General features: G+C 44.6%; 1 long non-coding RNA gene across 1 annotated transcript; it reads left to right on the top strand.

Moving 5' to 3' along the window:
• The first annotated feature begins 935 nt into the window (after window positions 1-935).
• On the top strand, window positions 936-4,082 carry LOC142491923 (uncharacterized). The gene is made up of 3 exons (XR_012800590.1): window positions 936-1,825; window positions 3,217-3,471; window positions 3,806-4,082. It is a non-coding gene; the product is annotated as an uncharacterized LOC142491923 (long non-coding RNA).
• The last annotated feature ends 23,010 nt before the right edge of the window (window positions 4,083-27,092 follow it).

Here is a 27,092-nt window from a genome sequence, read left to right as displayed (position 1 = left end):
CTGAGAGAAAGCTAAACCCATAAATCAGACTGCGGATGGAGTTAGCAGAACCTCGGGTAATTCCGCTTCTGCAGCACGTACAAACCGCGCGGCGTTTATCCGTCAGTTTAAGTCTTAGGCCTCTATATTTAATGACATTTTAATTTTTACGAGGGTTAAATATTACTATCCACGTCGATGGCTGTATATGCGTGAATCATGTTTTAAATGGGAAACCTTATCCCGCTCCGGGAGTTTTGGGGGTTATCAGGAGTTTTCTCTCTATGTTTAACTACCTATTATTATTATATTTGATTATCTAGATCAGGGGAGTGCAAACTTTTTATGCCGAGTCCCCCTTTTCATCCATGACATTTCTCGGGCCCCCCTGCCTGATGTAATCAAAAATCACATGAAAAAAAAAAAAAACCCTTTATTAAACGGTATACAATGTAAATACAAATATGTCTAAATACTTACATATTTCGACAGCTTGCGCTTGCAAAATTAGGCTGTGTCCGCGCTGCCGCTGAGAGCGGTGACATCACCAACTCTCCAAGCATGAGCACATGGTGTCCTGCATAATTTTGCAAGCACGAGCGGTGGAGGGGGGGGGGGTCGGGCAAGGATCGGGGCTATTTCTGTGTGTTTGTGTGTGTGTGTGTGTGTCTGTGCCTGGCTGTGTGGGGCAGGGGCAGCAAGCCAATAATAGAGCCCTGCAATGTTACTGTCAATGTTGTCCATGCGAGCACCCATGCCCCTCTCCATCCTCTCCAAAAGAAGATCCACATTGGCCTCCATTCTTTTCCTGTATTGCAGTGTTCGGTTGCAAGGTATTTCCTGGGCACTTATAGCTTCCAATATGCGCCCGATGGAGCTGGTGCTGATGAAAGGCGTCATGTTTTCATCTAGTAGTGCCTCGAAGTTGCCTGGTGATGGGAGGAGGTCCATCTGCTTGAGCATGAATGGTGTGGGATTCACCTTGTTCATCCTCCGGTTCCTCGGATTCGATCGAGAGTGGGCCTTCTGCTTCTGCATGAATGGGGTGCGATTCAACTTGTTCTTCCTCTTCTTCGGTCCTGAGTGGGCCTTCTCCTTGGGCATGAATGGGGTGGGATTCACCTTGTTCTTCCTCGTCTTCGGGCGCGCGTGGGCATTCCGCTTCGGTATCAATGGGGCAGGGTACTTCTTGTCCTGTTTCGGTGGGGCAAGGGTCATCTGGTTTGTCAAAGGTGTATAATACTTTCCTTTTTACAACTTTTCCCAGTTTCTTCTTCATATACCCCGGCCCAGGATTCTTTGCCTTGGGAGCTTTCGGTGCCATTATTTTTAGGCACCTTTGCCTTTCACTGGCAAACAGCTACCACCTTTCTCTTTCCCACGACTGCTACAGCAGCGTCAAGACGCGTGCTGCATCCGTAGAATTGCGTATGATTCATGGCAGAAGATGAAGCACAACACAGTCTCTGGGCAGATGTTGGTTCAGATTAAGATACTGTATGCGCGTTGGAGGCTATGCAATTTCGGCCCCCTTTTATGCACAGTATCCCAGACTCGATGGCACAGTACAGGTTTTAAAAGAGGGCGTAAACTTTAACGCTAAAATACAGTACTTGATACAGTAAATACCGTAAAGTACAGTAGCTTGCATACAGTAACTGTGCTTATTTTATTTTCCAAAGCAGCCATGCCGAAGAATACGGGAGATGTACACGAACAGATACCGAATTATGCATATCCAAGCCTGGTTAGCACGCTCGGGCGTTGAGGTATCTCATAACGTTGCCTGCTATCGGGCCCATGGAAAGACTAAAAGTATAAATAGGATTTGCACGGTCAGAACAGAGTAAGTACTGAACATTATACACTTTTCAATCATTTCCGTTAACAAAATGTATGGACAGTACTACTGCTTTTTTTTTTCTTTAATAGTAAAGGGTAAAATATGTGCACAGGCAGTCTTCTATGCATGGGTATGTATTTGCACAGGCAGTCTTCTATTCATGGGTATGTATGTGCACAGGCAAACTTTTATGCATGGGTATGTATGTGCACAGTCAGTCTTCTATGCATGGGTATGTATGTGCACAGGCAGTCTTCTATGCATGGGTATGTATGTGCACAGGCAGACTTTTATGCATGGGTATGTATGTGCACAGGCTCTCTTCTATGCATGTGTATGTATGTGAACAGGCATTCTTTTATGCATGGGTATGTATGTACACAGGCAGTCTTTTATGCATGTGTATATATGTGCACAGGCAGTCTTTTATGCATGGGTATGTATGTGCACAGGCAGACTTTTATGCATGGGTATGTATGTGCACAGGCAGTCTTCTATGCATGGGTATGTATGTGCACAGGCAGTCTTCTATGCATGGGTATGTATGTGCACAGGCAGACTTTTATGCATGGGTATGTATGTGCACAGGCAGTCTTCTATGCATGGGTATGTATGTGCACAGGCAGACTTTTATGCATGGGTATGTATTTGCACAGGCAGTCTTTTATGCATGGGTATGTATTTGCACAGGCAGTCTTCTATGCATGGGTATGTATGTGCACAGGCAGACTTTTATGCATGGGTATGTATTTGCACAGGCAGTCTTTTATGCATGGGTATGTATTTGCACAGGCAGTCTTCTATGCATGGGTATGTATGTGCACAGGCAGACTTTTATGCATGGGTATGTATGTGCACAGGCAGTCTTTTATGCATGGGTATGTATTTGCACAGGCAGACTTCTATGCATGGGGTATGTATGTGCACAGGCAGACTTCTATGCATGGGGTATGTATGTGCACAGGCAGACTTTTATGCATGGGTATGTATGTGCACAGGCAGTCTTCTATGCATGGGTAAGTACAGTATGAGCACAGGCAGTGTTCTCCATGTTTTAAAAAAAAATGATCGTAGTACTGTACTTTATTTACAGTACTCGTTAATCATTCACATTTTGTTATAGCCATAGGGCAGCAAAGCGGCTTGTGGATGACCTTAGCAATGCAAATGATGAACACTGTGTGGCAGATGTTAGGGAGCTTCTGCTGAAGGATCATAACCTGACAATGTTTGAATCCAGCAGCAAGAGAATGATACGCGAGTTGGGCTGGAAGTATAGACGTGTCAAGTAAAGTGTTTTACTGTAATACTGTAATGTTGAATAATGGAACAGTGTGGTTCATTATGCCCAAATGCCCAGATTGTGCCTGTACAATTCTATCTTTTCATTACAGAGTGTATCCAATGATAAGGGAGCCAAACAAGATTTAGAGAGTAGTGCAAGCGCAAGCATGGAACGATAGTGGGGAAACATTTCAGGCTGTAATATTTTCGGATGAAACGTCATTGGCCCTGGAAAGATTTCATACTTTTGCCTTCTACAAAAAAAAATCGGCTTGCCCTCAAGCCTCGTCCCAAGCACCCACTAAAGGTCCATGTGTGGGGTGCTATCTCTAGACTTGGAAGAGGGCCCGTTATAATATTTGACGGTAAGTCCTCGATATTCCTTTTTGTTAATAGTTCATTTTATTAGATTTGTAATGTACAATCATTTTTTTGTGATTTCTATACAGGCATCATGGACAAAATGTTTTTTCAATGGGTGATTATCGACCCTATAGTTGAATGGCTACATTCCCATCTGGTCATCGTTTTTTCCAGGATAATGACCTAAAACATAATGCTTCCTGTGACCATATTCTGTCACGCGGTGTGTGCTCAGGTACACCACCTGAGTATGTGCTGTATTGTAACTATTTGTCGTTGTTTTACACTGGTTTGATATTTGCCCTTACATCACTGTTTTCTTCCCTGACATTGCAGATCACCCGATTTGAACCCCATGGAACTGGTGTGGCATGAGATGAAACATCACCTGCAGAAAATCGTGAAGCTCGCTAACAAGGAGGAACTAGTAGATGGCATATAGCATTTCTGGGAAAAAAATATTTCTGTAGAATGATGCAACAAATATATAGACCACCTTAAGAATGTTTTGTCCATTCTGATTGCGCGTCAAGGTCTTGCTACTGGCGTGTAGTAAGGCCACAAACACATAAATGAATAAAGTACTCTACTGAAATTTAAATAGTGTACTGGTCTGGGCCGGGGGGGGGGGGTGTCTTTAACATCAATGGATATTGGGATTGTGGAGGATATATATATATAGATATATGTATATATTCAACATATCAATGTAAAATATAAAATATATATATGTTATGTCCCGCCATTGCCTCTCTACTATAGATACATTTTTTTAATAAATGTATAGAGTCATAAAGTGTGGAGTATTCTTTGCTGGCTGGGCTGAAACCCCCCTCCCAACACCCCCCCCCCTCCCCAACAGGTCAGGTATTCATTATATCACAGCGTTAGCACAGGTGGCTCAATCAGAGGTTCAGTATAAGACTATATTAAGTCACTGATTGAGCCACCTATGCTGCAGCAGGGACTGATTGAGCCATCTGTGCTGAAGCAGGGATATCATGAAAATCTGATCTGGAGTTTAGAATGTATTCTATGCTGGCTGGGATTACCCCCCCCCCTCTCTCCCCCCAACAGGTCAGGTTTTCATGATATCACAGCTTCTGCAGAGGTGGCTCAATGACTGTACAGAATTTTAGCATGCATTCAACAAACGTTCAAAATGTTACCTGTCAGTCTACAGTTCAGTAAATTGTACTCTTGACGATTGGATCGGTGTAAAATTTAACACAAAGGGATCACTGCATGAGACCATTTGTGTGGGTAAAGATAGAGTTCAGGAAACAGCTCATTTAATGGACTGTCTGTTACCTTGAATGCAAAGCATGATACATTTCAATGTGAAATTTTATTAAAGTCGATAGTGATAATAGCAAAAGATAAGAGATAATATGATAAAATAGTATCCATCACATACAGTACAGTATGTGTATAAAAGTGTAAAAAAACTAAACAAAGTAAGTTTACAATATAGTGATTTTCAACCATCATCTTCATCGTCTTATTGCTGTCTATTTGACATGTTCAGTTCTGGGGGGGAAAAAAGACATTGATTTAACGACTGTATTCAGTTCATGTATAGCCAAGGTGCGCATGCGTGTACACACGCTCTAGTGCGCATGTATCAATGGATTTTTACGGGCTGGGTGTTCGCTTCAGTGAGAACAAATGTTAATACAATATTGTACATTTTATTTACCTTCCTTAGAAACCTTGCCAAACTTCATTGATGATTTCTGAAAACATAAAAACAATGCTTTAAGTACTCGACATACACTTGGTGTATAACAGACTGCGCATGCGTGTACTCACACTGTAATGTGCATGTATCAATGCACTTACGGGCTGGCTATTCGTGTCATAGCAAAAGTCAATAATACTGTATATTATATTTATCTTCATTAAAAACCACGCCAACTTTGCAGATGATACTGGGACAGGCAGCCAGAATTAGCCGTAAAGGAAAAATCAGGTAAAGATTGTTGCTGATAGCAGTCAGTTAGATCCCAAAAGGTATATTCAGGTTGGGGAGGGGGGCGGGGGGCACGTTACTCTTGAAACTCAGATTGTGGCTCATCAGATGGTGGCTCATTGCGAGATTGGGAAGTACAATTATTCAATGTCTCGGTCTTGGTAGCGCTTCTTGCTTGCTCATACCCCTCTCCTTTTGCCATGATCAAACATACCATCATATTCTGGTAGCAATGGCCAATAACCCTGTTTAATCCCTGGGCATAGCGTTGTGCGAACAAAGCAATATGTCCCACCCAACCGGCATTCTGAGCCGGCTTGGCACGCCCCTCCTCTGACGTCAGTCAAAGGACGGGCCCCCGTTCCTATTGTCTAGTGGGAGGGAATTCTGGGGATAGCTCAGCGGAGTGTATGTAAGGAGAAGCCCTAGTCAGAGAACCAGACCTTCCTGTGACTTGGGCTGGTGATGCAAAAGCGGGCTTTTCAAAGTTGCTCTGTTCCAAATAACAGATAAACCGGCTTCATTTTTGGAGCTAGGAAAGCCTGCCCAGCTGAGGCCAAGTCAGACGCATAGTCCAAGTTCTTATTTTAGAACGTAGCTGTCGTGGTTCGAGTTTCTAGCCGGAAAGAGGACCAGGAAGCCCGGGTGGATCTCCCGATCTGGGTAAGCCTTCCAGAGCAGGCGTCCTGCACCTATTTGAGCCAACATTTGAAGCCCAGTGTGTGTGTTTTTGGTCTGTATTTTGCATTTTCATTGTGTGTACGCGAGTTTCCCCGAGAAACTACATTTTATGCCACTACCTTGTTTTGCCTAGTGAATGATCCCGGTATAAAAGTGTGAAAAGTCCTGGTCTCCCGTGACAGTCTGCATTGAAGTTTGAGCAGTAGAACGACAGAGGAAAGGGTGTATCTTTGCAATATTACAAGGGGGGTGGGAAACCACCAAGGCAGCGCGCTTGTGCACGTGTGCGCCTAGCATGACCCAGTCCTAAGGCTAATAACTACATGATTCTCACTGTATTAAAAAGTAATTGTGACTACTCTTGTCACCCACCCCCCTGTCATATTTTATTGTTATTACTGTATTTATTATTTATGTTTGGATGTGCTGTTACCCCATACCCACCCAATTTTTGTTTTCTGTACCTGTGTTAGCCCACCGCCCTCATCATAATTTAAAAACTAATAAAAATTGTTTGGCAAAAGAAGAGTAAGAAGGAAATGGGGATATTACTATAATGTACTGTCCTCTCCATAAAATTCCAAGTCCTATAGGGGGGAAGGGAGGGGGGAAGGGAGGGGGGAAGGGAGGGGGGAAGGGAGGGGGGAACCTGTTGGTGAGCAATTCCATGCAAAATGCAGACTGGCAGGTTAAGTAGCATGTGAAACCTCATATTGAGAGATCTCTTCCTTTACATCCACAACTTGCATTGGACACAGGTTTGTATCGAATTTGGACTTATAATGACAGTTTTCACACACTTTGGACACGCAAGCACTGTTTAGTGGCGAGATGTGTTTTTCCAAGCAAATAAATGCACATTTCACAGTTTAATGTATAAGCATATTAATTTTGGTGATCACAAACACAACATGAAATGAGGCCCCCAAAGTTTGTCTATTTCTGTGACTCTCGTCTCAGAAGACACAAGGGATTATTGAACAATACCATCTTGCTGTAAATTCAAAAAGTGTAACTTAAATGGGGGAGCTCAGCTCAAAAAACCCAGTGAAAAGCCGTATTTACCAAATATTCACTCCAACCTACCCAGTGTCAGCCAATGTAACCAATCCCTTATGTACTATTGTTTAATGCAAGTTCAGACTTGGATTAAAGGAGCATGTTTAAATTCTAAGCCCTTCTGAGGCAGGATTTGTATCTGTATTTCACAAGCCAAGCAGATGAGATGGGACACGTTGGAGCTGTTCTCCTTTGTAAAGACCAAGGCTACTCAAAGGACAAAGGGCCGTATTTATTAAGCTGTATTGCATCACTGGAAAGTATCTTATGGCATTGCACCACTTTGTCAATGTGGCTCGACATTTTCATTCCCGGATAAGCCACAATGCAGGTATGCCAGCATTTAAAGTGTGGCCCACGTTGCAGAGAACCCACAGTGATAGACTTGTCAGAGTCCACGTCTGGAAGAACCAATGCGCCCCATACTCCCCACTGCAGATTTTTCAATCTCGAGGTGTCATCATGCCCAGTATGAGATCCACCGCCCTAAGGTTCTAGCACACGCAATGTGCTTGTGGATTGGCTAATAGAGGAATGTGTGCCACATCAGAGTTAGATAAGACACTTCCTCGGGGGTATTTGCTAAACGCTTAGGGTTAGGCTGCGCTAGTAGTGCCGGTGATGCGGCGTCGCTTCAAAACAATTGTATTGATGCTGTCACGTGCACTTATAGTGGACGCGACAGCGACGGCGTGACAGCGCTACCAAAATCCTTGTAGTCACTAGAATTTGATTTTGCATCGACAGTCTCCCCATGTGACTGCCTATAAGCCAATCACATAGCCCCTTTGCCTTCCCCCTTGCTGACTGCACTCCCCTTGTAGCCAGCGACGTCCCCAAACCTGATTACAACTTTCACTAAGGTGACGGCGATGGGTGACATCATCGGTCGCGTCGCCGGCACTATGAGCGCGGCCTTAGAGGTGAAGAGATTCACCTCAGCTGACGCAACACGATTGAGCTAGACGGAGCAACTCAAGTGAGAGCACTTCCTCATTGCGCTACCGCGCTGGGCTAACTGCGGTGAGGGCACGGACGGCATTGGAGCAAAGATACAGACGGAGTCTGCACCGGCAGTCTGGAAGCAAGTTTCCCTCAGCCATTCACACCTAACGGCACTAGCTAAAGATACCTTTATGTGCATGAGCATATGCTACCTGCTGTAAATAGGACTTCCATTTTTCTACACACAGGACTACTGTCAGCAGCGTCGCGGATCCTGAGTGATCTGGACACAATCGTCCTTTTATTTTCATTTATTAAATTCACTTATTTTAGCCATCTCAGCATTTACTAGTTGTTTGTATTGTATTTATGTTTGTCGGTATAATGTTGGTTAGTTTATTAATTTTGACAGCAATTGTCTTGTGAGTTGTTATATTTTGTTAGTTAATTTTCAACTGCTGGCATTTTACATTATGAGACCTTTTTGTTTTTGCTTCCATCCCCACATGTCCTGAGGACATCACTGAGGTTCATCTGAAGCAATTCCGGATCTTCAAGATTGGACATTAATGGTTTGACCATTATTTATCTTTATCAGTAATACATCTGGACTATATCAGTGGCGCCAAAATATATTTGTTGGTGTAATGATATTACTGTCATAATATAAGATACAGGTATGACTGTTATATGCTATGTGTCTCAATAATATATGGCCAGATTACTGATGATGATGTAAGTGCCGAGGGCATACGGTAGGTGGACCTTCGACCTCAAAGGTCGGCATAAAACGCTGCCAAGATAAAGAAAATGTGTGTGTGAGCCGAGCACCCGCATTTTAAGTAAAACTTTTTTGTCTTTTGTTACTGTTTTGTCACAGAAATTGTATTTGTGATGGTCATTTTTTTAAATTAAAAATCAAAACACAATTTCAGTGACAAAACGCAAAGAAGGGCCTCATGCAGTAAAGTCAAAAATCGCCAGGGTTTTTAAATCGCCATTTTTGACCGCGTTGCTATCACGGTATGCAGAAAGGCCCGAATACCAGTGATAGCAACATTTGCAAACATGGCGAGTAGCCGGCGACGCAATGATCTGCCCTCCAGGCTCACCCGGCGAGTTGATTCTGCTGCAGAGAGAGAGAGAGAGAGAGAGAGAGACGCCTCTCTCTCTGCACAAATCTCGCCCGAAATAAGACTATTTTAATTTAAATTTTATCATTAGTGTAGATGAGCAAGGGGTCTCCGGAGCAGAACCGCGTTGATGTCAGGTTGGGGACCCCCCGCTTCCCGAGATTCAGGCCCCGTTATTAACCACTAAGGTGATTAAGGGACGAGGGGCCATTAGATTGTATTTTTGATGTATTCTTTCTGGCAACGGAGGACATGGACCTGCAGTATGCTGACGAGGACGCCCATCATGTTGACAGGGGTATGTAAAACGTTTTTTATTTACTTTATTTATGCTGCCTGGCTAATGTTGTGTTTAATAATGGGCAAATAATCTATTATCCCTATCTGCATAATAGTTATTTTGCACATTTCTGTACTGTATGTGTTTGGTGGAGGGGGGAGGGGGGAGGTGTATTTATTGAAATGTAGGCCATGTTTTCTTTTTTTTTAAAATACAGGAATGGTAATGCAGGCAAGCACGGACCCATGGGGACCCCCTGACACCCACACGGACCACCAGAGGACCCCTGGACACCTGCAGGGACCACCCGAAGGACCCCCAGACACCCGTGGGTACCACCAAAGGTCCCCCAGACACCCGTGGACCCCATTGGGGCCCACAGACACCCCCGGGGACCACCTGGAGGCCCACAGAACCTAGCAGGGATCACCCGAGGGCCCCCAGACACCCGTGGAAACCATCCGGGGTGCCCTATGGGGCGCACAGACACACACGGGGACCCCCGCCGGCCAGTGGTATTAATCCTGTGTCTAAAATAAATAAATAATGGTTTTATGTGGGGGCACACGGGATGGGTGGGTTGTGTATCTTTGTTTATTAAATATTGTAATGGTTTTTGGTGGCCTAGGAGGTGGCTAGTAAGGCTGTGGTGTGTATTTTTTTTTATTGTGGGTAACGGTGGTGGGTGAAGGGGTTAATAGCCCCAAGGATGGGTGTATAGGCCTACCGGGTGGATAGCGGGAAGAGTTAACCCCTTCATTACCTTAGCAGTATTAACCGCTAAGGTAATGAAGGGGTTAAGTCCACATGCAAGCCCTAAACACCCACCAAGGCCAAATACCACCTTCACCCACCCTCGCTACCCACAATAAGCATGGCACTGGTGGTTAACCCCTTTATTGCCTTAGCGGTTAGCCGCTACGGTAATGAAGTTGCCTGTAAATGCATTTTTCCTGCATCTGATTCATGCCGGATCCAATGCAGGATCCAATGCAGGAAAAATGCATTTTTTTTTCTCTAAGTGTCGTCTCGCCGCTTCTCGGCAGCTTCTCACCATCTTCTTGCCAACTTTATGTTGCCGGACGATTTGGAGTGGAAATCTCTTCTAGAGCCTCGATAAGCTGATCGGGGCTACTAGAATTGAAGGAGTACGAGAAGCTGGCGATAAGCGACGATAAGTGGCTTATCGCCGAGCGTCTAGCGATTTTTTTTTTCTCTGCAAAAAAAACCCGGCGATTTTTGCTCTTATCGCCAGCTTATCAGGGCTTACTGAATCGCTATAGGTTTTTTTGGTGATTAGTTGGCGATAAAGGGCTTATCGCTGCTTATAGCATGAGGCCCGAAGTTTGCCTTAGAACGTGCGTGCTCGGCACACATCCCATTTTAGCTATTTGCACTTCTATATTTATACTAACTGTGAATTCATTGTGTCTGTCTGTGCGTGTGTATGTCTCTGTGTTTGTTTTCTCCAAAGTGGGGGCAAGTGTTGTACCTCCGCATGCGTGCTGAGGCTGATTTCTGCGCATGCGCGCAGAGCCGACAGCTACTGCATGTGTGTGCCGAGCCGACTGCTACTGCGCACATGCGCAGACGACTACTGCGCACGTGCGCTAAGCCGATGGCTGGTGCGCATGCACGTCACGCCAACAGCTGCTACGGATGCAACAGGCTCTTTTTCCCACAATAACGCGCACCGACGGCCTCTTTTGCCACTTCCTTGACCTTAATTCCGTCTCTAACGAAGGAAATTCACTCCTGCCAGCAAAGAAGTTTCACTTCAGAAAGGAGCGGCCAAACGATGCAGCTACAGTGTCAGCAGCAGATTATTCTAGCTATATATATATATATATATATTATACACACACACACACACACACACACACACACACACACACACACACACACACACACACACACACACACACACACACACACACACACACACACGGCTAAACAAATTACTAAAAATGTCACTCGCCCTAAATAAAGGCACTTGTATCCATGTGAGCAGCAGGAGAAAAGACAGCTAGGAGCGCACCCCTGCGGACCGACCCGGATGTCTTCAGTGACTTTACCGAAGACTTCCGAGTCGGACCGCAGCCATCTTTTCTCCTTCTGCTCACTTGGATATGAATACTCTCCTGCTTCCGCCGCCGCCCGCCTTTCGCCATCTAGCGCCTCCTGCTGCCGTGCGGACATGGTGATTGTCTTTCCCCGCCACCAGCTTCTTCTTCCGCTCCCGTCTTGAGTCAGTCTTGCAAGCTCACAAAATCCACTCCCCCCCATGCGAGGGGGCGAGTGGATTTGTCGAGCACTGTATACACACACACACACACAATCGCATAATACAGAAATGCATATGGTCCCAATGTTAAAAATATATATAAATAGGATACCATAGTTAGTCTCATAGAAAGTTCTACAAGTGTCCGGCACGAGAGATGTGCGTCAGACTCTTGCAGTGAGTTGTGTACTGTGAGAACAGCGTGTAAAAGTACGTTGCTAATTAGTCTTTGTATAACAACTGAAATCTTCGGTAGGTGCACTTTTCAAAAAGTATTCTCACAAGAAGACATCATTCTTTTTTACATTTATTGTAGAAATCTGGACCCACAGCATTTCGGGGGGTGAACCCCTTCCTCAGGTGCAATGTTTGTAACAGACAATTGAACACATGAATAAATTTTTTATACTCTCAGTACCACTGCTTTGTCTGCTTGATTTCCACAGTGTGTTAATCAGCTGACATCATTATTTATTTCTAACTCAGCTGGTCAGATTTTTACATAAAATATGAGAAGCAACAAAAAAACAATACCAATGCACACTCTTTTAAATACAGGCATACCCCAGTTTAAGGACACTCACTTTAAGTACACTCGCGAGTAAGGACATATCGCCTAGTAGGCAAACGGCAGCTCGCGCATGCGCCTGTCAGCACGTCCTGAACAGCAATACCGGCTCCCTACCTGTACCGAAGCTGTGCACAAGCGGGGAGACTATAGAGCCTGTTACATATGCGTTATTTACATCAGTTATGCACATATATGATGATTGCAGTACAGTACATGCATGGATAAGTGGAAAAAAGGTAGTGCTTCACTTTAAGTACAGTTTCGCTTTACATACATGCTCTGGACCCATTGTGTACGTTTATGCGGGGTATGCCTGTATCCACCTTCACTCTCTCATTTAACTTGCTCATTGCCATAGAGACCAGCAACAAAAAGGTTCCAGCCTAGTTCCATGGACATTCCGGATCCAGGTCCACATTATCAGTGGTGCAGTAATCATATGGCCCTGACCGACCTCCGATGTCAGGATTCCAAAAGGGAAGTCCTCCTCTTAGGTGGCCATGGCTCTCTTCTGATGGACACGAGAAAATGGAATGTCCTTCAGTGAACGTTTTGGGGAACATCAGCGTGCTCGTCCATGTGGTGTACCACTGAACATCAAAGGGGCACTGTAATGGCGAGGACCTCCCAAACAAAAGAGAATGTCCTGGTACACGTCTCCTGTCGCCGCTCCCAGTCCAGGCAGATAAAAAGGGGAGATGTTTGCAGATTTGACTTTACTTCTTGACTCATTGGCATTGTCATCTTTATTCCCTTTGTTGGTGTATCTAGTAAGCCGCCGAGTCTGGGCATGTGAAAACCTATTGTACGTAAGATATTTGATTGAAATGTATTAGACCTGCAAAGATTATTTCTCACGTAGGATGCACACTCTCTAGTACAGGATATCTAATCGCACGGCATAAGTTACACAAGGATCCCAGTTACAAAAATGGCCCAATAGTCCATGTCATTTCAAGGTGATGCTACAGTACTCTTCACACATTTACTTCTCCCTTGTACATATTAAAACTTAATGATAAAGAGTGAGCATTAAAATAGGTACTGAATGTGCATCTTTGTGTTTTGCTAGGTCAGGGCTGGTCAATTCCAGTCCTCAAAGGCCACCAACCGGTCATGTTTTCAGGATATCCCTGCTTCAGCACTTATTATTCCTGCTTGAGCACAGGTGGCTCATCCTGAAAACCTGACCTGTTGGAGGCCCCGAGTTGGCCACCCTCTGTACTAGTGGAAACAGGTGATCGTTCTCATGATCTGAGTGGAGGTTTTTTTTTGTAATAGGTGCAATTCAGGTTCTTATAAAGGAAAAGTGATCCTCGTGGAGAGGGGAACAGAACAATAGGCCAGTGACGTGTGTAATTCATGCGTGCAGAAACACATTCAAGTCTATTGTACAGTGGTTAATGCGACAGAAGGGAGTATATTTAAATGCTGAAGTGGGCATGCAATAATAATTAGTATTTAGTCATGTGGCTGTGATGACATGAGCAATACTGTACAACAATACAAACCATTCCTGCCCTGAAGAATTTCTCATCTCTCTTGTTGGTACAGGAATCATACTGGCCAACAGGAGAAAGCTGCTGGGATTATGGGATACAAACACATGAGCTTTATTAACAGAGACACATGGATTGTGTGAGCAGGTAAGAACCACTTAGCTCACCTTGTCTGGGCTCCAATATCTCGGTCCCTGCTTCATTCTCCACCCCGGGGTAGGAATTTAAGGAGAAGAAAGTCTCTGTATGTTGCACTCTCATATAAAGTGACGGGTAGTGATTAGAAATTAATAATTCACTTTTAATGTAAATTGTTTCAAATATAGTCAGAGTTGAGAACACAAATGTAATAGTGAATGCAATTATATACAGTAATAGAACTCAATTAAAGGTGTACATTTACCAAGGGCTATAGTGGAACAGTGGTGGTGTCTTATAGTATGATGAGACTAATTATATATACATACATATACATATACATATATATATATATATATACACACATATATATATATATATATACATACATATATATATATATATATACATATATATATATATATATATATATATATATATATATATATACATACATACATTATATATATATATATATATATATATATATATATATATATACACACACACAATGGTCGACAAATCACAACAAAAATTTACTCGCCACCTAGTACCACACGTGTGCTGTTTGGGTCAATAGGAGCTCGCCACGATGTTAAATCCACTCACCCGGGGCGTGCAAATGTATAGGTTTGTCGAACACTGTGTATATATATATATATATATACATATATATATATATATATATATATATATACACATGAAGGTCAGTCAGCACACTGCAGTAGAAAAGGTTATAATAGCAGATGCTAGTCCCATAGAAAATAAGTATGATACGAACCAATCCAAAGACCAGTAAAGAGACAGCACACCGCACGGGGTTAATCCAAAAATCTATATTCACAACATGAAATACACGTAAGTCAACGTTTCGGTCCCACAGAGAGACCTTCCTCAGGGCCGTGCAACCCACAAGTGCAAGTGACCACACATATATACCCTCACCCATAGTGCAATGCAAACAAAGGGAACCAATCACCAACATGCAATCAGACAGAATATGCAACATAGCTGTGCTCCGTGCCCCCTCCCCTGTTACCTGATTATCCAAATGACTCATCATGACATGAGAGTAGGCACTTAAACTATTAGGAGAAAGACACCAAACGTGTGCTGTTTGGGCCAATAGGAGCTCGCCACGATGTTAAATCCACCCGCCCGGGGCGAGCAAATGTATAGGTTTGTCGAACACTGTATATATATATATATATATATGGATTCCAGATATTGGTGAATTAAATCTTACCCAATTAAAGTAATGACTAGATATTATCATAGTAGGCAACCCAGTCTGGAGCCAAATGTAAGAATATGGGTATACCAGTCAGTGAGCCGGGTAATAATACAGCTCTGTTGCAGTGAGGCATAGAAGCAAGATGTTATTTCTGGTCCTAATAAATTCCCTATAGAGTCACAGGATTAGGGTAAAAAAACCCTAGTTATACAGGGTATATATACTTATGAATAGATAGCAGTAGTGAGCTGATTATCTGCTGGTATGATAGCCCTTCCAAAGAACTTGATGCCATGTATTTGGCCCATGTTTAGTGTGGCAGTAAAGGAAATCCCCAAAATTAGTTGAAGGTGACCAAGTCGTAAGGGTTACTGAAGTAAGTGATTTCGTACCACTGGTGTACTAACCAAACAAGTTGCCAGATGGACCCTCCAGAGCAAGATGCTAATAATCTTCAATGATATATCAGAGTATAATCCGTTCCTTGTCTAGTCCCTGTTCAGATCGAGGGAAGGGGAATAGAGGACCGCGAGTAGCTATTCTAAGAACCGAATGTGAAAGTGTAGAAATAATATCAATGAGTCAAGGGTTCAAAGTATCAACGTGAGTTTATCTGCACCAAGGTACAAGTGAGAGAGAATTCAAAATGAACTCGTGCCTCTGAAAACATATTGCTTGGCATCCCATTTTTATTCATTTCAAAATGAGTAATACGCCCCTTAAGGGGGCTGGCTTAGAGATAAAAAACAATATGATGACTTATATAAAATTGCTTATTCACACATAAATATACTTTGTAAGCTATATCTTATCCTATATATTCCACCGCACTGTGGGCCTCTTAACCGCCTGACTTTAAGAAGTAAACCTCTTAGCCCTTTGGATGCAGCTGCCAGAAAAGCGAAACTAAGGTCAGCAATATATGACTTTGCTGGAAAAACTCTTACCAATGCAATTATTTCAATTTCATGACTTGTAGGAATTATACAAGGGCTTAGTCTACCCCAGAAGCGATGCTCTGCAGCATACACAAATAAACAGGTACACATATACACAGATACACAAGCAAACACTCACAATGACTGCTGCGCCAAAATGGTGGTGATAGTCTGTCTTCATATAGCTGAGATACACACCTTATCTCAATCTTCACACGAAGTTATATATATATATATATATATATATATATATATATATATATATATACAGCTCAACCGCGTTATAGCGCGATCCGCTTATAACGCGGTTTGAGCGTGGACCCCGAATTAAATATAATAAATATAAATACATTTTTAAAGTTTTTTTTTTTTTTGCACACACACTGCACACACTCACTGCACACTGCACACATTCACAGCACACTGCACACACCACACACTCACAGCACACTGCACACACTCATAGCACACTGCACACACTCACCGCACACTGCACACACCACACACTCACAGCACACTGCACATACTCATAGCACACTGCACACACTCACCGCACACTGCACACACTCACAGCACACTGCACACACTCACAGCACACTGCACACACTCACAGCACACTGCACATATTCACAGCACACTGTACACACTCACAGCACACACACACACAGACACACTGTCTCTATAAGGGAGCTTGCTCTCGCAAGACGGAAGCAGAAGCAGGAAGCAGAGACAGGGAGAAGAGCTGCCAGATGCCGGGTAAGTGCTGTGTGCTGTTGCCTCTGCCCCACCGGGTCTGGGAACGCTGGGAGTGTTCTCAGCCTTACCCCTCCGGCGGACACAGTACCACCACAAAAAAAAAATATTTTTTCGGCGGCCATTTTTTTCCCGCGACCCCGTTTAAAACGCGGTGGTCGCGGGTGGCCCCCGAGGACCGCGCTATAACGGGGTTAAGGTGTGTATATATAAAATAATTATATATGTGTGTATATATATATTATTGGTAACAAATGTAGCTATTAATCCGTCGGTCTCGTGGCCAATCGGAGAAGCGGATACAGTGTTACAGGACCTTGGTAATTGACACGCTGACGTCACAGTAGCGACCTGACACATTTAGCGTCATCTGACGATTGGTCATAGGTAACCAGAGCCGCGCTACGGATTCCCATTTTGTAGCGCGAGTAAACTGAATTTGTTAACCATTTATGGTATACGAGTTGAAAAGAACCACATTAATACTATATTTCAAAAGAAGATAATAACGGTCAAGTGAATGACTTTATTCAGACGTCTTGTTGAACAGTCTTCTTTTCTGTTGTTTAGATATAGTTTTTGTTAAATATATTCTTAGCCTTATGAATAATTGTATTAATACTGGTGTGTGTGAACTGGATTCTACTATCAATTTGCAAGATCCTAAAATTTAATTAACAGTTTGGTGTGGCTGTTGATTAGGCAGACTCCTCCCTTAATTATTAGTCAATGTGGCTGTGTTTTAGCATACTTAAGGCAGGATACTTTGGCTGTGAGCCATATGGCTGCGTAACACCAAAGTGTAGCATTTAAGTGTGTAGCAGAGTTAATCTTGGAGTTGAAATTGGAGGTGAAGATTGAGGAGGATCCGAACTCTACACAACAACTTTAAAACTGTGAGAACTTTACTTTCTAAAAGCTGTGATTATTTGTATTCTTCCTATCCTCCAATAACTGGCCAGTCTCTCCTCCTGTATCTCACAATGCCCTCCCTATTGCATTTTCTGTTTACTGTTTCCTCACTCCTTTGTGAGTGTTTCTGTTCTCTACAACTTCCCCACTCCCCACTGCACCATTATTTATACACCTCTCTCCCAACAACTTCTTTACCCCTAAATAAAAAACACCCACACAAATCCTCTATTCACACCCTCTATCTACTCCTTCCTGCTGCTGGGGATCTACCCTAAGCCTGAACCCAGACATACACACCTGATCTTACCCACACCTCCCTGCCATCTCGTCCCCTGTAAATGGTGTTAAATGAAATGGTTAACACTAACTAACCTTAAAACATGCCCCACAAATCAAGCATCCCAAAATCCTGCACTCATGGCTACTGTCCCACAGTCACTTATACACCCATTGTGGCCAAGCCCACCCATCTACAGCACTTATTCCCTCACCTGCTCTCTCTGTATGTTTCCCCACAAACCTCTTAGATTGTAAGCTCTTCAGGGCAGGGATTTCCTTTCCTATTGTCTGATTTTTGCTGCACTTATTGTATTATTATAATTCCCTGTACTGTATTCTTTGTGAAGCGCTGAGTACACTTTTGGCGCTATATAAATAAAGACATACAATACAATCGTCTTTGATGGCAATAGAAGAGTTGATTGTGGCTCAGTTCAGTGAAATATTTAATTGAGAAGAAACAGACAGGACCTCTATAGGAATTGCCCCGCCGCCCTCCTGCAGAAGCTCAGGGGGAGGACCTCTATAGAAATTGCCCCACCGCCCTCCTGCAGAAGCTCAGGGGGAGGACCTCTATAGGAATTGCCCCGCCGACCTCCTGCAGAAGATCAGGGGGAGGACCTCTATAGGAATTGCCCCGCCGCCCTCCTGCAGAAGATCAGGGGGAGGACCTCTATAGGAATTGCCCCGCCGCCCTTCTGCAACAGCTCAAGGGGAGGACCTCTATAGGAATTGACCCGCCGAACTCCTGCACAAGCGCAGGGGGAGGACCTCTATAGGAATTGCCTCGCCGAACTCCTGCACAAGCTCAGTGGGAGGACCTCTATAGGAATTGCCCCGCCGCCCTCCTGCAGAAGCTCAGGGGGAGAAGAGCAGTTGGGGGTCTCTCGAGTGGTGCGGCACACAGTTGCTGGGAGTCTCGCCGACACTTTGCTTTACTGTTCCCAGATCAGCAGGGATTGCCAGCCCACATGGAAACAAAAAAAGACAGCGCAAAAAATCCATTGTGTAGTATATTAAAAAATTATTTATAGTATAAAGGTGAGTATTGCACGTATATCAACAATAAGGGTTAATAGCATGACATGTTAGGGACATGTTACCACTCAGTAGGCACAGCAGGATACAGACACCGGTTGCAGGACGTTCACCCTCAGGATGCTGGTATATGGTTCCAGAGTTAACAGCTCAGCGTTGGGGAACCTTCCCACACCGTCACGGAGCTCTCAGCAGGGTTGATCGCCACGCTACTTCCGGGTTACTCCACGCCGGCGTGTGACGTCATCAGGCGGCGTCTCTAGGCCGGTCGCGTCTTTGATGCGTCACTGCCTCACACTCAGCAATCCAGCGGCACACAGAGTCCCAGACACGTCCCGTAGCAGAACAAATGTTCGAATTAAAACCGCAATGGGGATACAAAAATATAAGAATGAAGGAACGCGCCCTCTCCTATGCGTTTCGTACTTCCGTACTTCGTCAGGGAATGAAGGAGGAGGTTCCGAGGGCGGTTCTTATACACTCAGCATTGCTGGTATTGGCCGGGCTGATTGCCTTCAACTCCCCCCACCTGGAGAGACACTTAGTCATCCCGTGGGGGCGCTCGATCAACAATCTAACATACATAAGATAAACACTTAAAATTAAAAAACTTTAATGGCATATATTGATGCGGACAGACTCTAAAAATAAAGAAACAAAAGTTAAGCACACCGTAAAATCACATTTTAAAATGATGTATATTGCTATCTCACAATTAAAATAAACCATAGATTTACATATGACTTCTAGCAAGTACATATAGCTTCATATTAAAATCTATATGCTAATGAAATGGTGAAGGAATAGATCTTAAGGGATGGACATTAATTATAAAAAAATTCAGAGACGAAGTACGGAAGTACGAAACGCGTAGGAGAGGGCGCGTTCCTTCATTCTTATATTTTTGTATCCCCATTGCGGTTTTAATTCGAACATTTGTTCTGCTACGGGACGTGTCTGGGACTCTGTGTGCCGCTGGATTGCTGAGTGTGAGGCAGTGACGCATCAAAGACGCGACCGGCCTAGAGACGCCGCCTGATGACGTCACACGCCGGCGTGGAGTAACCCGGAAGTAGCGTGGCGATCAACCCTGCTGAGAGCTCCGTGACGGTGTGGGAAGGTTCCCCAACGCTGAGCTGTTAACTCTGGAACCATATACCAGCATCCTGAGGGTGAACGTCCTGCAACCGGTGTCTGTATCCTGCTGTGCCTACTGAGTGGTAACATGTCCCTAACATGTCATGCTATTAACCCTTATTGTTGATGTACGTACAATACTCACCTTTATACTATAAATAATTTTTTAATATACTACACAATGGTTTTTTTGCGCTGTCATTTTTTGTTTCCATGTAGCCTTGGTGTTTGAGCCATTCCCACTGACCAGCTGCACAAAACCTCACCCGTTAAGGTTGTATTGTATATTTTATACATACCTTTATATGTTTTAAATCACTTTTTCTATCACAATCACATATGAGAGCAAGTTCTGTTTTTTATTGCCAGCCCACAGCACTGCTAACCTCTGCTGACTGGGGAAAAGTTGCGCCCCCAGAAATCAATGCGGCAGTGAGGCTTTAGAACATGGGCAGCGGCGGATTTACAAAAAAAGCCGCCCTTACCCGGTGCCGCGCTCCTTCTACAGCGTCAAATGATGCTACGATGTCACATGGTGTCGCGTTACCGCAGTGTAACGTGATGTCACTCGAAGACTGAGCCACCTGTGCTGAAGCAGGGATATCCTGAAACCTTGGCCTATTGGCGGGGTCGTGAGGACTGGAGTTATCGCACTGTTCTATAGGAGATGTGTAGGTGATTGACACAAATTGATACACATCAAAAAACAATAAACTTTTTTTTTTATGACTCCACAGTAACCAAATGCTTTATTATTATTTATTTTATACTATCTTCACGAGCTATTCTGTGATAACACTGTTTGTAAGCTGTTCTATACGCAGGAAGAACGTTTTCCACCCAGATTCTCTCATTGATCTCGTTTAAAAAATGACGGCAGCATAATTTGCTAAATAGATTAAGGGGAAGGGCAATCATAACGAATACTACTCATATTAGGCAGGCACAGACCAGTTTAAAATGGACTTATTGTTACACAAGAAGCAAATAAGTGAAAATGTTACTAAAGGGGGAACTGAATCCTTCTAAGGAAGCCGATTCCATTGTTAACTTTCTGCTCGCTATATGGGGGGGGGGGGGGGGGTTGTCATTTTGAAGAGGCAGTCCAAGCAGGTTAAAAAATAATGATAATTGTTTCAAGATATGCAGCATTTGATTACCTTTATTGAAAACGAATTACCTAAGCTGCCAATCGATTTGTTCTCCTGTGATCAATCAGCAAAGATTCTGCTTCCAGGGCTCACTAAATGGCTGCCTTTCAGTTTCTAGTCAATCCTTCAGTCAGTGTAACTCAGTAATAAAAGGATACAATTGTAGCTGCTAAGGTGACATTATCTATTGTTGCAGTTTACAGCTCAAACTGTTGGGAACATTGGCAACAAATGATCACAAACAGGAAAGTGTTGCAAAGATCTTGCACTGCTTGGGCTAGAGCAGCGGTGCGCAATCTGTGGGGCGCGACCCCCAGGGGGGGCGCGAGACTGCCGACGGGGGGCGCGGGGTTTACAGAGGCCCCGCGCGCTTCCCGAAGGCACTTAAATTAAGTGCCGGGGGAGCTGCAGGGCCTCTGTAAACCATACTTACCCGTGGCTCCGGCGGCTTCCTCCCGGCGTCGCCATGGCAACGCGGCGTCAAAATGACGCTGCGAGGTCATGTGACGTCACGTTGCTATGGCAACGTGACGTCATTACGCCGGAGCGCGGGTAAGTTGGGGTTGGGGGGGGCGCGGGAGCGAGGGGACAGCCGTCAGGGGGGCGCAGGGAAAAAAGTTTGCGCCCCCCTGGGCTAGAGCCTTCTCTAGAACTCAAGGGATGCTCAGTATATTATACTCATTAAAAATGGCCGTGTTGAACTTAAAAAAAATAAAAGGCATTATCTAATACTACAGAACTGATTTATTAAAAAATAATAATACACATGTAGGATATTGCTTGGATTGCTCCTGTAACAGGTTTAGGGTTTCAGATTGGCAGGGCCCCCATTACCTCCCGTATCCGTAGACGCTTTGCCCCTTATTTGGGATGTCAGTTTATGTAATGTTCAAGACCTCTGATCCCTCGCTGTAACGCGCTGCGGAAGGCTGGCGTTTTACAAATGACCGATAATAATTAAACCAGACACAGTGTCCAGTATTATTTCAAAGAAACGGATCCGTGCTCAGGTTTTCCTGGTGCCGACGGGTCAGTGTATAAAGTTGCTTGTACGAAGAGCACAGAACCGAGCAGTGTTTTGTCCCGTCAAGGTGATACGCAGAACCCAACCAGGTCAGATAATCTCACTGCAATCTCCTCTGGTCCGGCTCCTGCTGCATAAAGTTTCTTCATGCTATTTTTCCTTTGTTAATGAAGCCAGGAGGGGAGATTTCCTGGCAGGGACAAGGGAGGGAGGGGGGGGGGGGGGAGTGATTCAGTTTAACACTTTCAGCAGAGGTGCGGATCAACAATGTAATGTAAAGTGTTGCTCCCTCCAGGCCAGAGTGGTTACAAACATCCCTTGTCTCTGTCAGACAAAGTGCTGTGGGTAGCAAAATATAGATTTGAGCTGCTTTTTGTTATAGTTATAAATTGTGACCCCAGTGGGATTTTTGAATCCAAATTGGCTGCCTGAGTTTATGCATTTGTCTACTTTGTGCAATATGATAGCAGAGCAAAGATTAGATCATCATTATGTCCCATCATGCACTGGAGTTAATCAATTATCCTCCCTTCTGCCCACTGCCGTTAAACGATCTTGTATGTATCTTTACTCACTTAAGGCCTCAGTCCCGCTGCGCTCGTTGGCGCGGGCGGCTATGTCGCGAGTTCCCCACCAGCAGGGGAATCCTAGCGAGCCGGTCCCGGTCCCCCCTGGCGGCACAGCTGACTACACGCTGTGGCGCGTCAGCCGCTAGGAGACACAAGAGAATGGTGTTTCCTAGCGTTGACGCGTCACGTGGTGTGGCTGTGAGCCAATGGGGAGGGGAGGCTTCGGGAGGAGGAGAGGCTTCGGGGAGCGGGGAGGAGTGTGGAGTGAAAGCAGGTGAGTGCCTGTCTGTGTGTGTGTCTGAGTGCGTGCGTGCCTGTCTGTGTATGAGTGCGTGAGTGCCTGCCTGCGTGTGTGCGCGTGTGTGTGTGTATGAGTGCGTGAGTGCCTGCCTGCCTGTGTATGAATGAGTGCCTGCGTGTGTGTGTGTTTAAACTTACCTCAGCAGCTCCAGCTCCAGCCCGAGTCCGTGGAGGGAGGGGGGGGGGGGAAGAGTAGCGGGTCCCTCCGCTCAAACCACGCCCCCCCTCCCTGTCAAACCTCCCACTCCCGCCCACCTCCCACCCCCTACAGACCGCATATCGCGGTCTGTGTATCTCAGCGCACTGCCTGTCTGCAGTGCGGGTGCGCTGACTCTGGGAGCGGGGCCATAGCCTTAATCGCACACCTGGCTGCCCAATGTTTTCATTTCCGATCTCCAAGAGAAGCGCTTCTCGTTTCTGAAGAAGCGGCTCGGTAAGTAACGACGCTGAGTTTTGAGCAAGGTGAACCTGGTTCAATTCCTGGTGGCAGCTCCTTCTGACTTTGGGCAAGTCACTTTACCTCCCTGTGCCTCCAGGCCCAAACCTAGATTGTAAACTCATCTGCACAAATGCTGCGTACCGCGCGCTCTACTGTAATTGTGATGCGCTGTGAGTCCCATTGGGAGAAAAGCACTATATGAAATAAAGTTATTATTAAAGCTTTAATTGCAGCTATTTAAAAACCTGAATGAAAGCCAGTGACCGAGGCACCTGTATTTTTAGGGTACAATTTATTTTTACTTAGTAGTTTCTGGATGAGTATGAAAGGGATTTCATGGTAATGTGGGAATGGTGGATATATTACTTTTTATTACACCATATTTGAGCAGTGACCGTTACTGGAAAGATTATGGTTGCAGTGGTTAAGGAGCTAGCACCTTGCACCTAAAAGGAATAAGGTCACACTTCGATTCTCATTTACAGAAATGATGAGACTTTACACGTATTGTGGTACGTTCTGTTCTCCGGTTAGCTTTCTAGTTTAGTCTCTAAGGGGCTTATTTAACAAAACGTGGCAGTGGCGATTCGGTGCTGCCCCACGGAAAGTCCCAATGACTTCAATTTGAGCATCAGATACCGCACGAGGAGGACTTATTTGACGTGTCACAAAGAGCGATTCAATGGATAGAAAAAGAACCTCTCCAAAGCACTGGAAACATTTCAAGTAAACATTAAAAGCATAAGTATTCAAAAATACTTCTACTTGTGTGATTGACACCTTAATCAATTAACCTAGTAAACACACCACTGCCATTGGTTCTCTTTGGTCTTGGGTGGAACGGACCCTTTAAAATAAAACATTTCTGTTTCCACAAAATTCAGCAGATCTAATGAGACCCGAGCTTCCCGCACATGATCTACTCATTCCCATCAGCTAAACGAGCTTCCCGCACATGACCTGCTCAGTCCCATCAGCTAAACGAGCTTCCCGCACATGACCTGCTCAGTCCCATCAGCTAAACGAGCTTCCCGCACATGATCTGCTCATTCCCATCAGCTACACGTTTTAAGCCTCGGAGAAAGATTGGACTAAAACGCAAGGTCCCCCTAAAACGACACCACTTAGGTTATTTATTAAACTGTATAGTGAAAATTGGGGGACTCTTGCACTATTGACTTAAATGGGAGCTTCTGTGCGAGTCTCCTGCTCAGAACCATTGCACTTTCATGAATAACTTCCCTAAAGAAAGATGTCGGGATCTTATATACTATATAGCCAAAATTCTGGCATACTCTACTTGATCGGTGACTAAATAGATGTTTGACATTTGGAACGGTAATTAGGAAGTGACCTCTTCCCTGACGGGGACTAGACTAACAGCTATTCCTATTTGATTGAGGACAATTGTTACATTTTTGAATTTCCAAAATCGGACTCTGAAAGTTTGGCCGCACCGTTTTACCCTTTAGGACCGGGCCGTGTTTATTCTGACCAGCCCTAGAAGTTTTGTAAATAAGCAGTGACGTTATCACTCACAATTACATGATGCATACTACCGATCTCGTAGTGTGTCCCTTGCATTACACCCTGCGCATGCGTGCAGTCTGTGCCAGTATTCTATATCCCCCCCTCCTCTTCCCACAACGCGGCATCATAATCCTGCACAATTCAGCCAAGTGGGGGGGGGGGAGGGGAAAGCACAAGGAGGCCACATCATTCGCAACATGGTCACATCTCAGAGGAGAAGTGCGTGTCAGCAACACAACGAAGCAGAAGATTCAATAGGATTTGAAGAAAAGTAAACAGTCTGCCAGAACGGTTATTAATCATCATCTATTTCGAGACCCGTTAAAGACGACTGCAATAGGTTTACTTTATTGCTGGGAGAGGGCCTGACATTTTAACATGATGTGCGGAGTTACAGGATGAGTTGCAAACATATTAGCAGTTATTTACTCCCACGATCGTATGTCCTGTAATCATCACTTCATGTTCAGCGTTTCCACAGATTTGTTGCTACATTATTGTTAATGATTACAATGTCCTTGGATAAGTGACTGATTAGGGTGAACAATGCTTGTGCTACATAGACATCTTACACCCCCATCCCTCCCGTTTAGGGGCCAGCAATGTCATGCACAACCCCTGTAATATGGATTAAGCCGGGTCAGCCCCAGACAGAACCCAAACAGGACATATGTTTATTGGGTTTCATATCGCCGGTTACCAATTTTTTTTTCATTATAAATATATACAAAATGACCCAAAGATAAAAAGGAGGCTCCGTTTGTTTGTTTGTTTTGGTAGAAATATTACAATTTAAAATAAAATGCAGAAACTTTTAAAACCAATGAGAAATGTTTGCTCGGTTGCCAGCTGCTTAAATTAAAACACGAACCCTTACTGCATGAACACACAACTAATGCAGAGGCATGAACCGCATTCCTACAAACACTGAACGGGGGCCTCTTCATCTTGGGAACACACACACACTATAAAAAAAATGTTTTTGTTTATTTACATTGGGGATGAAGGAAAAGCACAGTTCTAGTCACTTATGTACCCTGCTTCGATGATAACTGATTGGTTTTTATGGGGTGGGCATAAAAATCAGGGAGGCAGACAGAAGAGCAGTGAAACCCACATAAGACTTCTGGTTGCAAAGTTTGCAAAACGTTTACGCCATAATGAACCAAAAAACTCAATGAATTTAAAAATAGGGACGCTGGTTTGAATTGTTTAGTCAAACAAAAAGGCATCAACCCCCTAGTTGTAACCAGTCTGGTATATTTCTGTTACTAGTTAACTTTGGTCCTATGTTGGGGTCTGGTATTGCAGGGGATACAATGGTCATTAATCCACCCCTGCTCACAGAGCCCGCCACCACTCAGAACCCTCCCCCAGAGCCCGCCCCCAGAGCCCACCCCTGCTCACAGAGCCCGCCCCTGCTCACAGAGCCCGCCCCTGCTCACAGAGCCCGCCCCTGCTCACAGAGCCCGCCACCACTCAGAACCCTCCCCCAGAGCCCGCCCCCAGAGCCCACCCCTGCTCACAGAGCCCGCCCCTGCTCACAGAGCCCGCCCCCACTCAGAACCCGCCCCTGCTCACAGAGCCCACCCCCACTCAGAACCCGCCCCCAGAGCCCACCATCTGCACCGACTCAGATAACCTTCAACCTAAAAGATAACCTTCAAGATAAACTGGCTGAATGACTATTTCCTAATCAATGCTTTTCTCGTTAACGTCTGTCACCAGCGGAGAGACCGGCGAAGCTGTTCCTA

The sequence above is a fragment of the Ascaphus truei genome, chromosome 4, assembly GCF_040206685.1.
Source record: "Ascaphus truei isolate aAscTru1 chromosome 4, aAscTru1.hap1, whole genome shotgun sequence".
In the NCBI taxonomy this organism is placed as follows: Eukaryota; Metazoa; Chordata; class Amphibia; order Anura; family Ascaphidae; genus Ascaphus; species Ascaphus truei.
This window is presented reverse-complemented; position numbering and strand designations above follow the sequence as displayed.